General features: G+C 38.1%; 1 protein-coding gene across 3 annotated transcripts in view; it reads right to left on the minus strand.

The window, feature by feature from the left end:
* Nucleotides 1–12,520, minus strand: part of RAB27B (RAB27B, member RAS oncogene family) — a 2,233,495-nt gene that overhangs the window by 249,872 nt on the left and 1,971,103 nt on the right. The gene's annotated exons all lie outside the window — the stretch shown is intronic.

Here is a 12,520-nt window from a genome sequence, read left to right on the forward strand (position 1 = left end):
GGCAAGAACTGAATTCACTGAATATGTTTGAGGGCTGTATTCCCTCATTACTGGGTTTGTCCAGGTGTTTTGTACTAAGAGGTTGACAGCTATGGTGAGAACTGAATTCACTAAATGATAGCCATTTAAGTTTCAGTCTTCCTCTCTTTTACAAAGCAGCTGATTTGGCGTAGTGGTATGTTACTCTGACTGTTTTGCTCAGGGACCTTGGCAGTAAAATGTATGGTGGTAATACAGCATTTTATTCTAGCAATGTTCCAAGATTATACAAGCAATGTTTAATGTGTCCCTGGTTTTTGGGCTTTTGACCCCCCCCAATACATTTTGGCTTTTTCCAGTTTTCTTGTGCTGCGAAGTTGAGATGCAGTTGAGTATTGAGTAGATTTTACAAGGAGCTGAGAGCTGCAGGGGAACAGAAGTTTAGTGTTTTGCCTTGTTAATAGCACAATAGGTTGTGTACTTGCTTTTGATGCAGAAGACTGTGGGTTCTACTCCCACAAGGGGTGGATGCTGCCGTACTGAGAATGTTCTCCTTGGTGAAGATACTATGAGTCTATCAGTTTGCCATCCATTTCCTCTTGCAATATTATTACTAGCTTATCATTTTTTAATGTAATATAGGCAATTTATTCCTGAGGGGCAACAGACACTTTATTTTCCGATGAAACCATGAAATATAAAGGTGATTGCTAGCAGCAACCTCTTCATTAGTTACAGATTTCTTTAATGTGGAATTATTTAGATGACTTTTACTTCAGAGATTGTGCATATTTACTGATAATGGACTGTAGAATTGTGCATATTTACTGATAAAGGTGGACTTTAGAATTGTGCATATTTACTGATAATGGTGGACTGTAAAATTGTGCATATTTACTAATAATGGTGGACTATAGAATTGTGCATATTTACTAATAATGGTGGACTGTGGAAGTCTGAGTAGACTTTTTTGTGATAAATGTTCTGAACTGGGCAGTTTTGCCATTATGGGTGCATGCGTTTTGTTTCATTGCTTACTGGAAAAATGTTCAAAACAAATTTAAAACACCCTCTAACAACTGTACTGTATTGTACAAGGAATATAATTTTAGTACAATGAGGAAGGTGTATCAAAGAGCACATGTATGTTTCATATGCAAGGGGCCTATGATTTGAAAACAGCCCAAAATTAATCTTTATCTGCCACTGGCAAAATGTATTTTCTTTGAATGTGGGTTTCAATGCTGTTTCAATGAATGTGAGTTTCAAGGGCAGAGAAGTTTTAATGCTAAGTTTTCATTGTGAGACTGCATTGCTTTGTTTAGCAGATGACTTAGTGTTTGTGCTGTAAAATACAAAATAAAACTTTCAAATGAAGTCCAACTCATCATAGAAGTAAAGCAGTATGCACATTAGTGTTTATGGTAAATGGAGTGAAATAGCCAAGTAATGGTTCATTGGAATGGCTGCAGAGGCTCCATTCAACCATGATTTTGTCAGGGGAAGGGCAGCAAACTCAGACAGGCCCAGCTGAACTATACCTCCCAACTGTCCAGATTTTCAAAGAATGAATAGATTTTTGCTTCTTATTTTTGGTTTGTTCTTCATAAAATTTGTAGTTTTCTGGCAAATCATTTAGGAATTAAGTCACTAAATAATGATACACTGAGTTTCAGACTTCATAACCTTCAGAAAAATGCATGTTAAAGTAAGAGCTGTTCTATCAACTGTCTCAATTTATACAAGAGCAATTTTTAGTACTGTTTATATGTGCCCCCAATATATTTGGCCCTGTTCAGATTTACTGCATTAATAGGTTGAGAGGTACATGCAAATAAATTGCTTTATAGAATTAGGCATAGCCAACCTCTCAACTGTCACAGATTTTGGCTCAAAATGTTGTTCTTCCCCTAAAAATCCCACCATAAAATAGCAATTTTGGAAGAAAACATGGAGGGTTTACAATTAAGAAATAACTGTAATAATCAAAGTTATAGATTACTTGAAATGCATGTAGATTCTTTTATTTTGTCAGCTGCTCAAGGTAGCAGTACTAATATTAAAGTGTCCCTTCTTTGACAGGTTCCCAGCTGTATTGTGTGTCTATTTTATATTTTTGCATCACATTTTTGGTCCATTTTTCATAAAATTGTGTTTTTTGGCAAATTAGTGACAAATCACTAAAGACTGAAGTTAGAAAATGACAGACAGTTCAATTTCAGATTTTATACCCTTCAGAAAATTCATACTAATGCAAGACCTATTCTATTATCTTTTTAAGTTTATTAGAGCAATATTTAAAAATTGTCCTTATTTTTGGGCCTTTGTCCCACTTCTGTGTATGGCTTTGTCCAGATTTCTTGCTCTTGAGGTTGAGAGGTATGACAAATGTGTCAGGACCATCACAGTCAGCCAGAGACATTTCAAATTGTGACATACTTGTTGCACCCCACTCCCCCATGTAGTGACTCTGGATGTGTCCAAGCAAGGCAAGGAGTAGTTATGCAGTGTGTTCCCCCCCCATCCAAAGTAGACACAAGTACTACAGTGGCTTTTCATCTGTCCTTGATTTTGCAGAATGGTCTGGTTTCTGTCATATTTTTGCACTGTTGATTTATGCTTATTACTCAGATTTATGCTTATTACTCAAAGTGCCTGTTGCTCTGTGTTTAAGTAGCAATGCTTTAATGACCATAAGGTAAGCTTGTCTGAGATCATAAGATGCAAGTAAGCTTTAATAAGCATACTGTTAAAGAATTGCCAACATTGAAAGCCTTTTTGCTGTTGCCATGCAGAGAATACTTGACTAGATAATGTATAAGCCTTGGGTATTAAAGGACAGGATTCCATTATTTTAAAAAGCTCATTAAACTTGTTGGAGACTTCCAGTCATCTCTACAGACTTTACCCGTAAACTAAACAGAATGCCAATCATATGTGGTCCATAACCTGTACAGTAATCCTTTAAGCAATGTATCTTGAGCTTGTTTCTTGTTTGCTTTTCATTTTTTACTTTGATCATGTTTTCCCCATGAAACAAGTTGCCAGGCAGCAGGTCTTTTTTGGATAAGAAACATTTTTACAAGTGGGGGCATCACAGAGATTTCTACTTTCAGCATGTTACTTTGTACTTTAATAAAGCTGAATATAAATTATAATTAGAACTGCAGTGCAAGGAGAAGTGGTTTGAGTTGAGTGCTTCTGGTTTTTCTTATACTTTATTTTGACTGGCATTCCAGTAATGTATTTAAAAAGTAATTTATTTTTTCATGCCTCACAACCTTTTGTTTCCATCTAGATATTAAGTAAGCTGTCATGCAGCCAATGCATTGAAATATTTTTATTCTTCTACACTTATTTTTGTCTTGATTGGACTTTCATAATGATGGTTTGCCACCCAGGGCAGCGTATTTAATTAAAGTTAGTTTTTGTGGTTTTGACCCTTTCTAGTTGACCACACCCCTTCCCCTTGACCCCCACCCATTCAGCTGTCTCTTGCAGCCCCCCTGTGATTTGAAGTCACCAGCCGCCACTGGCCAAAGGCCTATGCTGAGGAAGAAGAAGGAAATCCCTAAGCCTCTTTTTTGATTCAGAGAAGTCCTGACTCTCCCAGTGAAAATGTTCCCTTAAAGTATGCAAAGTCTCTCCAAAAGAGTAATCCTCAGGTGGAGATGCAGATGGGATGAATTCCTCTGCATCAAAATCCTCATAAGGTGGAATAGAAAATTCCTGATCAGAAGAGGAATCAGAAGAAATGGAAACCTGATCTGAAGATTCATAAACAGTGCCTTGCCTAGGCCTCTTAGCAGGGGGGGGGGTTGGGAACCCCTGATCAAGGTAATTAAATCCTCAGCCATTTTGATCATTTGTTTTTTAGGCATAGGGACCTGAGTACATGGCTCATGCGTCGGTTTTTTAGATATAGAAGTTGTTTTTGACCTTGCTTTTTGTTGATGGCGTCGGTTTAATATAAAAATGTTGAGGCCTGAAAACACCCTCAGAAGCCGGTGCCTACTCAGCGACTCCGGACCTATCCAAGGGAGAGACATCCGTGGGTTCAACACTTTGTGAATCTCGCTGCATACCGGACTCCGAATGGTTCTCGGTAGAGGCCTGCGACTCAAAAGTAGCGGGTATCAGGGGCTGCGAAAGCGCCTCAATGAGTACTGGCGAACTGGCAACTGGTTTAGGAAAAGCTTCCTCGTCAGTTTTGGACCTCAACCATCTATCTCTGTCTTTTTCCTTGTGTTTTTTGTGAACTCCGGTAGTCGGATTGCTAACTGACGACATTTCAGGGTAGTTAAATCTTGAACCAAAATATTTAGAAGCAAAAATATACTGATGCTTAATAGTGCATTGGTTAAATTTAGCACAAAACTGACAGTAAGGCAAGTTGTGATCAGGGCCTAGGCAAGGAATACAATACAAATGAAAATCCTTATGAGGTATTTGATTGCCACAAGTAATGCAATCATTAACTTTTACTGACATCGGTAAGGAGCAAGAAAAAGTTTCCCGAACGGGGTACTTAGCTTTAGTTTGAAGACTTCAGTTCTGAAACTCGAAAAATGAAAATTTCCGGAGTCGGCCGACCGGCACTTGCGAACTGCTTCTGCTTTGGGCACTGCGCTGCATGAAAGACTGATTAAAATGGCGTCAGCTGCATGTTTTATACCCCTGACGACCTGACATCATGGAAAAGAAGACAGCAACTGACGCAGGACCTAAGACTTTGTTATTCAGGCCGACTGAGGGCAACCTGCAAGCAGATTACCCAAATGTAATGACTGCAACAGTGAAATACGAAGAACATCAGAATATATTAGTTAAGAGCATTTAAGTGTCATCTGTTGGAGGAAATTAATGGTGGACTAGATTCCTGAACTGCTTATGTATGGTTAAAAAGGATCTGCAAAATACTATAGCAGCAAGGTGGTTTGCAATAGTTTATGGACATTCAGTCTCTGACCACTGTAATGTTGTATCACGCTTGCATAAACTACCTCACTCTGGGACAGAGCAGCATACACGATGCTGCTCTACTCCCTTCTTTCTACAACAATGTGTCAACTGTTTATTGTAAGAGTTAAATATTAACAGCAGCAACTATTACAAGCAGATTAGACACTTTTTCTCTTCCCAGTACTGCATGTTTATACCTGGTATGGGATGGGGGGGTATTAATTTTTCTGGTGTTATGACTTAAGCATGATGATGTTTCTGTATGGGTCTGATACTAAAACTACATCACAGCATCATTATCACTTCCATTACTATTTCATCACTTTTTAAACGTTACTACAAAAATAGCAGTGCAGTAGCTTTTTATTTCACCCTTGCCTCTCTGATCATCATGCACGGACAATCTACTGGTGTGTTCCCCAATTTCTTACAGTTGAGTTAAAGCCCCTGGCCTCCACCACACACTGTAGCACTAACTAAGAATTATCTCCTCCTGGATAGCTGAGTCACAAATCTGGCAAACTGCCATTTATTTCCACCCTTCCCCCACCCTTTCTGACACTATCAAGCTAGGTCTGCTAACAGAACCCAGGGCTTCTGTGTACAAGAATTGTAGAAATGCAGTGGTATTTTCTTAAACTACAAAATGCCACAGCAGTTACTACAGATATACTATGTTAAATCAGTAGCCCACTAACACTCAAGGAAGGTACACAGGCAATTGATAAGTTACAAAATATCATAAGCTACTAGCAATTTAACACCCAGATGAAGAAGTAAAAGAGATTTCATTACACGAAAATTTGCTTTGGGAATTAGAATGAACGATCACACCTCATTTAATAAAGAGGTAAATGATCAGAACTAAAGCAAGTAAACCTACACTAAATCTCAAACTTTAACAAGTGAAAATAACAAGGTTAACACACACTCCTAAATAATATTTTTTCAAGACCCCCCCCCCCCCACACACATCTGATATGAGGACTCTGTCCCCATATAACAACTCTTGGGACAGACAACTTGGAGAAAAAGGAAAAGATGACAAATACATATCAAACTTACCATTGCCTGCTTCAAAAAGTCTTACCACCCACAATCAAAGCACAGAATATTCAACTACATGATTTCTAATGTACTATAAACAGATTTATAGGTACTTACCAGGATACTGATCTGTGACGAGTATAAGCAAAGTAGCCTTATATTCCCAAAGCAGTTTTTAGCCTTTATATTTTGTGTACAGATAACCCACAGAAGGGCAGAAAAAGAATAAGTTGAGACATTTACTTGTTGCCCCTATTCATGGGGGTCATGGATGCTAAATCTGGAATGAATTTGCAGTTTATCATCCAGTCATCCAAATTACATTTGAATAGTAATAAACAGACTACAACAACAAGAAGTATTTCTTCTGCATTGTTTTTAACATGATCATTACATTCTTAAAAAATATTAAGTGCCTCTTATGATGGACAGGGTATAAATCTCATTGCTGGCATCCAAATATGTGATGGACAGGGTGTGTGCTTTAAATTTCACTCCTCTGTTACCTTTTAAGTGACACATAGATGGAGTAAGAATTGCACTGCTGTCATTAAAAATATCAGGTCTAGGGGTTACAGATAGAAAAAAAACACATTATTATCACCAAATCTATAAGCAAGTCAGTGAGTGGCCTTAAGAGCTTACAAAAGGTGTGGACTACTGACTAGGATTATGACCAACATTTTTCACACTTAAATAAGCTTTGCAGAACAAGCTAGAGAACAGGATTACAATTATTGACTCCAAAGGATTTCGCCCACCTTAGTGTCAGCATAATGCCTTCAAGTGCAAACTTTACAAACAGTAACTGTGACTTCCATACACAAAAACTTCAGTGTTCTCCAGGGAGGTGGGGCTAGTTCACAGCACTCCTTTACTGTGATCATGGTATGCTGCTACCAATCAGATTACTCATCTAATACCAGGATGTCCATTAGTGACTACTGCTTCAGTGAGTGAATCTACATTGAACCATAACAGCTGAAAGCCAGTCAGTCTTCCTTCCAAAAGGGCAGATACAAACAGTCACATCAATATTCTGAGGATATGCTGCAATAGTAAAATAAGATATCAGCCACAAGCTCTTATGACTTAATAAATACAATCTCTTTACTTCTAAAAAGATCACATTATACATACAAGGTAATATTTCAGTAGTGCATGGAAAAGAAATGAAAAAAAATTATATGGGTAAAATAATGACAGAAAAAGTCTAATTTCATCTGCTGTAATTTCTAATTACTTATAAATGGCTGAATCCTGAAGAAGAAGATAAAGTTGAACAAGTCAAGATTGAATAATGCTTGTTTTAACATTCTCCATGTTAGAATTTCCCAATTCCAAATAAAAGTGTCAGGTAAACAGAAAGAAGAGGATGGCATTCACTATAATTGCAGAGGTTCTATATTCCAAAGTGGAGGGTGCTGGTTGAACATTTTGAAAATTAACAGTTATCCCAAACCATTCATAGTATTATTATTATTACAGTTTTGCTGATATCAAAGCTAAAGTGGCATGGAAAGGGCATTTTGACCAGTAACAAATGACACAGTCTTATTCCTTTTAAAATATTTCCTAGAACTAATAAAAATAATCAGTTTCTAATTGTTACATATCTGCTATTAATGCTGTAACATATAACATTTATTTTGACCATCTTATTAACTCACATTAAAGGAAAACTTCACCTTTTCCTACAGTTTAACTCAACTCTTAGGTTGCTTTTCTCTCTACAATATGATTCCAGTACAGTATATGAACCTGAAACATGGGTGTACTTTATACAACTTTCATTTCCTGACTATGCTATCAAAGGAAGGGAAAAGACCACCCACTTTTCTTTTTAGCTTAACTTCTCACATAGGTTGTAGAGGAATTTGTCTACACCTGCATGACATACCACAGACACAGAGAAATTTGTAGTCAGGAGCTCAGGCTGCTGTAAACAAGACAGAGAGGTGTGAAACTGTCTTCCATTGTCTTTAGTGCAAATAGGAAGATAACTTACACTGACCCACAGTTACTTCCAATGTAGCCATGCCTTTCATAGCAAAACAAAGTAATTAGATCAGTCAGTGAAGCTGTCACCTCTTCTGACAAATTTACAGAAGTAGCATCACACTAGTGAAATGCTAAGCTTTAAACTTAAAATGTTTGTTTATACATTTTAAGTTGACTTGGATGTAGTCAAAGATATCTGTAACATTTAGAGAGACGTCAGAAAATATTTTTTCTTGTAATTCTATAAAGTATCAGCACAATTACCAGTGTAGGGGGAGAGTGGGCTGTCAATTCATCTTGGAATACATAAAGATACTTTGAACAACGGCCTACAATTTAGCAACTGTTCTGGTTGCATCTGTATAATTCCTTAGAATACTATAAAACAAGCCCTAAGACACACACAAATTAGGGCCATTCAAGAAATAAATGAAGCAGTCCTGTTTCAGACAGGATATAAGATGACAGTGACTAACACTTTGTTTGTGTCTTTCGGCTTTTCCCAGTTAGGGGGTCGCCACAACGGAACTCCAGTCCGCTAATGATTGGTAGTTGATTTTCACGTGCCGAGTTACCAGCCCTGATGCACAACCTTCAACGAAGGTATGCCCATTCACGCACGTCTTCATGCAGATGATGCTCTAGCTGAGAATCGAACCGGACAGCATCTTACTGTGAGGTGACAACGCTACCGCAGCACCACCACCGTGTATGACAGTGACTAACACTAATTCTATTATATGTAAAATGGAATGGGAATACACCACTGCTTCCGTATGTCTAGCCTAACTCATATAAAGCATGCTTGAAATGGATTACGGGAAAGAGAAAGGCTTGAAGAAAAATAAGATCACTCTGATAAGCTAAGCCCCATTTTCAGCCATTTTTCAGAAAACATATTAAAATTCTGTAAGAAGCAGTCAGAGTGATTTTGAAAAGTTAAAATAACTCAAAACAGAGACAGAGTGAAAAAAATGATTTTTAGGTCTAAGGTTGGATTTTCCTTTAACAACAGCATAAGGGTTGGGTAATTTGGAAAACACAGGATATTCTGTGAACATGACATATACTTAAGGTATCTGGTTCTGTTTTTCTAACGTAATGCAAATTATTACTTTGCCTGATAAAATATATCTTCCTCCCACTGGAACATAATGACCAGCTTACCAAGACATGAGACAAAATACTGTATTCTAGCTCAGATCCCTAGTCACATTCAGGAATTATGGTCCTGCAACAAGTCTGTCTATAACACAGCAGATCACCTACTTAGATTAATATGATAAATGGTCCTGCAACAAGTCTGTCTGTAACACAGCAGATCACCTACTTAGATTAATATGATAATATTAACATGTAAAAATCACTTAAAGATTACATGCGTTTTTACACCATCACTGTTGCCTACAATTGTCAAACAAAATATGCTTGTCATATGAGTTTATCTTGGAGGAAGCCCATTGCATTAGGTAATACTTGGAATTTTCTCTTTTCATAGGTTCATAGGTGTTTACTCAACTAATGACCACAATGGCCTTTTTAAGCCTAGCCATGCATCCCAAGTTCTGGTACCCTTGATAAGTATAAGCAGGGGCTTGAGACATGAAACATTTAAAAGCAGGACCTGGAAGATGAACCATTTACAGTTTGCCTCTGTCTTTTAGAGACATGGATGCCAAACCAGGGATGAATTTCCGGTTTCCCATGCAATTGTCCAAGTTGCACTTGAATTGGGTTAGGGAGGAGCTCTGCTTCACATGAATGGGAAGCCTGTTCCAGAGACGGAGTAGTCCCTGGGATACACGCCTGTCTCTCCAGTGGGTCCTATTTATATCACAGGCAATGTTTAAGTCTTTAGAATGGGTATTTCTGGTGCTGTTTGTTTTGTGGAAATGCAGGAGGTTCACCAGAGTGCTGTCTGACAATGCTCTACATGCCAGGCATAGATCACCTCTCTACAGCCTATAGGAGACAGAATACAGGGATATGTCCTTAAGGTGGTCTGCATGGGACATTTTACTTATGCTCTGTATTCCTTTAGTGAGGAACCTCTGTGGACATTACAATTGCTGGATATGCCTGGGTAGGTACATACCAAAGGGGGCACTGTATTCAATGATAGGTCTGATGAATGCTGAATACAGAGGAACAATGACTTCCTTAGACCTTTTGGTGATACAACATAGGCACAGCCTTTAACTATCACAGTTGTGGGCCCATGCTCCCGCCTATGCATGCTGTGTTGTTGCTCACCAGCTTCAGAAGGGTAGGCCAAGCCACTCTGTCCACATTTTTGATCCTTTATTGAGAATGTATGGGCAAATCTGTCATAGATAACCAAATCAGAATATAAAATTAAAAACATGTTATTCTATAAGTCAAGGGCCGATGCCATCCAGAAAAAGGAAGACATTGGGAGGGCAACGCAGTACTCTCCCAAAGATCATGTGACACAGTGGGTAAACACATACTTATTACATCTTAATTAATACCATCTCCACATACATAGAACTCTCAGACAAACTCAGTAGTTAAAACAATGTTTGCACAACCCTGGACCTGCATATGCTCATCACAAGGTTAAGACTTTGTGTTCACTGTACAATACTCTCCAAATACTCTCCTTAAACAGAATACTCTCAACCTCTCATTGAAATGACAAAACAGCTTTTTTTACATAACTGCTGCCAGTACAATCCACTAAATTACACACAGGCTTCCTCTTTAGTAACTTCCACCTCTGTAAAATCTTAGAATGTACAAATATAAATGGAAATGTAACTGCTCTGTGTTTAACTGGTACTAAGTATAATCCAATGTAAGCAAATGGAGTTTTTCTCCTGAGGCCTCAGATGAAAATGGGTATTACCAAGTCAGAAGTAAACAAACATCAATAAATAAATAAATACATAATTCAGGGTGTCATTGACATAGGGCAAATGCCTGTGCAGTCACTCTCAAATAATTAAAAGCCTCACATTGATACATATACAATATTACATGATAACTAAAAGAATCTACCAGAAGAGATTAGAAAAGAGACATCAGAAAGGTGATTTACAAAGAATTAGTAGGAGTTCATCTATGGGTGGCCACGGTGGTGCAGAGGTTAGCGTTGTCACCTCACAGCAAGAGGTTCTCTGGTTTGATCCTTGGCTGGGGTGCCTTCTCTGTGGTGTCAGCATGTACTCCCTGTGGTCGTGTGGGCTTCCTCCAGGTGCTCCGGTTTCCTCCCACATTCCAAAGACATGCTGTAGGTGGATTGGACACTCTAAATTGGCCCTAGGTGTGCGTGCATGTGTGTGCCTTCTGTGGAAGGTTGGGCACCAGGCTGGCAACTTGACACTGTAAAAACTCTACTGCCAATCATGAGCGGACAGGTGATTCGCTGTAGCAACCCCTAACCGGGAAAAGCCAAAATAAGAAGAAGAAGTAGGAGTTCATCTATATGGCTCCCAAATATGCAACAAAGTCCAGAAAGTTTAAGATTTTTGTTTGGAAGTGTTTGCATAGGTTTGTTTATCCCTAAAGCTGATTTCAAAGAATTTTTCCTCAGGTAGATAGCAAATGCTGGAGTTGAGATGGGAAAGAGAGGTTATTGGGAACATATTTTTTGGGGGGAGTGTAACAAGTTTGCTGATTTTAAAAATTCCTTACAGAGTACCTTGCCAGAAATATTAGGGAATCAAATGGTTATAAGAATTATCATTTTGAGACAGGACACAGGATTCGCACTGTCTAAGCATAATACAGCCTTATAAGTTTAGTGCTATTAACTGCCAAAAATGCAACTTAGATAATTGAAATCAAAATCTAAACTAAATGTAACTGAAGTACTGAACACTGTGAAGGAGACAAAAGAATGGCAGGTGGGATATTTAGAAATGAGATAGAGCAAATTAGATAGACATAAGTGGAATTTGTGGGAAGAAATCATGTAGGATAATCTTCAGAAGGTGAACTGAGGCTTATGAGAAGGCAGGAATTGAGCAATTTATGCAATTTTACAGTGAATGACGCTTGTTTCACATGAAAATAACTATGAAATGTTACTATGGCTTGTTTTATTTTAGACTGATGTATGGGTAACTATGTCATTGTTTGAAATGTGATTTAATACACATGTTAAAAAAGAGTTTGTAAACTGCCAGATCAAAGGTACTGCTGAAGACTGTTTTCAAAACACCAGCTTAAAGTTTTACTTTCAGTGCCCTGATCCCATTACACAGAAATGTGGGTTGTTATTGTACAATTCCTCCCTATTAATATTATAAAATGTGCACGCTGATTGGCCAGCCCAAACAGCATGCCCATTGTAAATCCCACAATATACCAACAGAAAAAGCTCCGGTCTCCCAGACTTTTTTCCGTTGGTATAAACTGCCCCAAAATCTTTTTTTTTTTAAAATAAAAAAAAAAAAAAAAAAAGAGAGAGAGAAAATGTAGCAATGGAGACTTTCTTTTCTCCGTTGCATCCATTTCAAAGCCTTGATGTACTGGGTATGCGTGGGAACGCAAGTCCCATACGCAT

The sequence above is a fragment of the Protopterus annectens genome, chromosome 1.part1 (assembly GCF_019279795.1).
Source record: "Protopterus annectens isolate FY-2018-M chromosome 1.part1, PAN1.0, whole genome shotgun sequence".
NCBI lineage: Eukaryota > Metazoa > Chordata > Ceratodontiformes > Protopteridae > Protopterus > Protopterus annectens.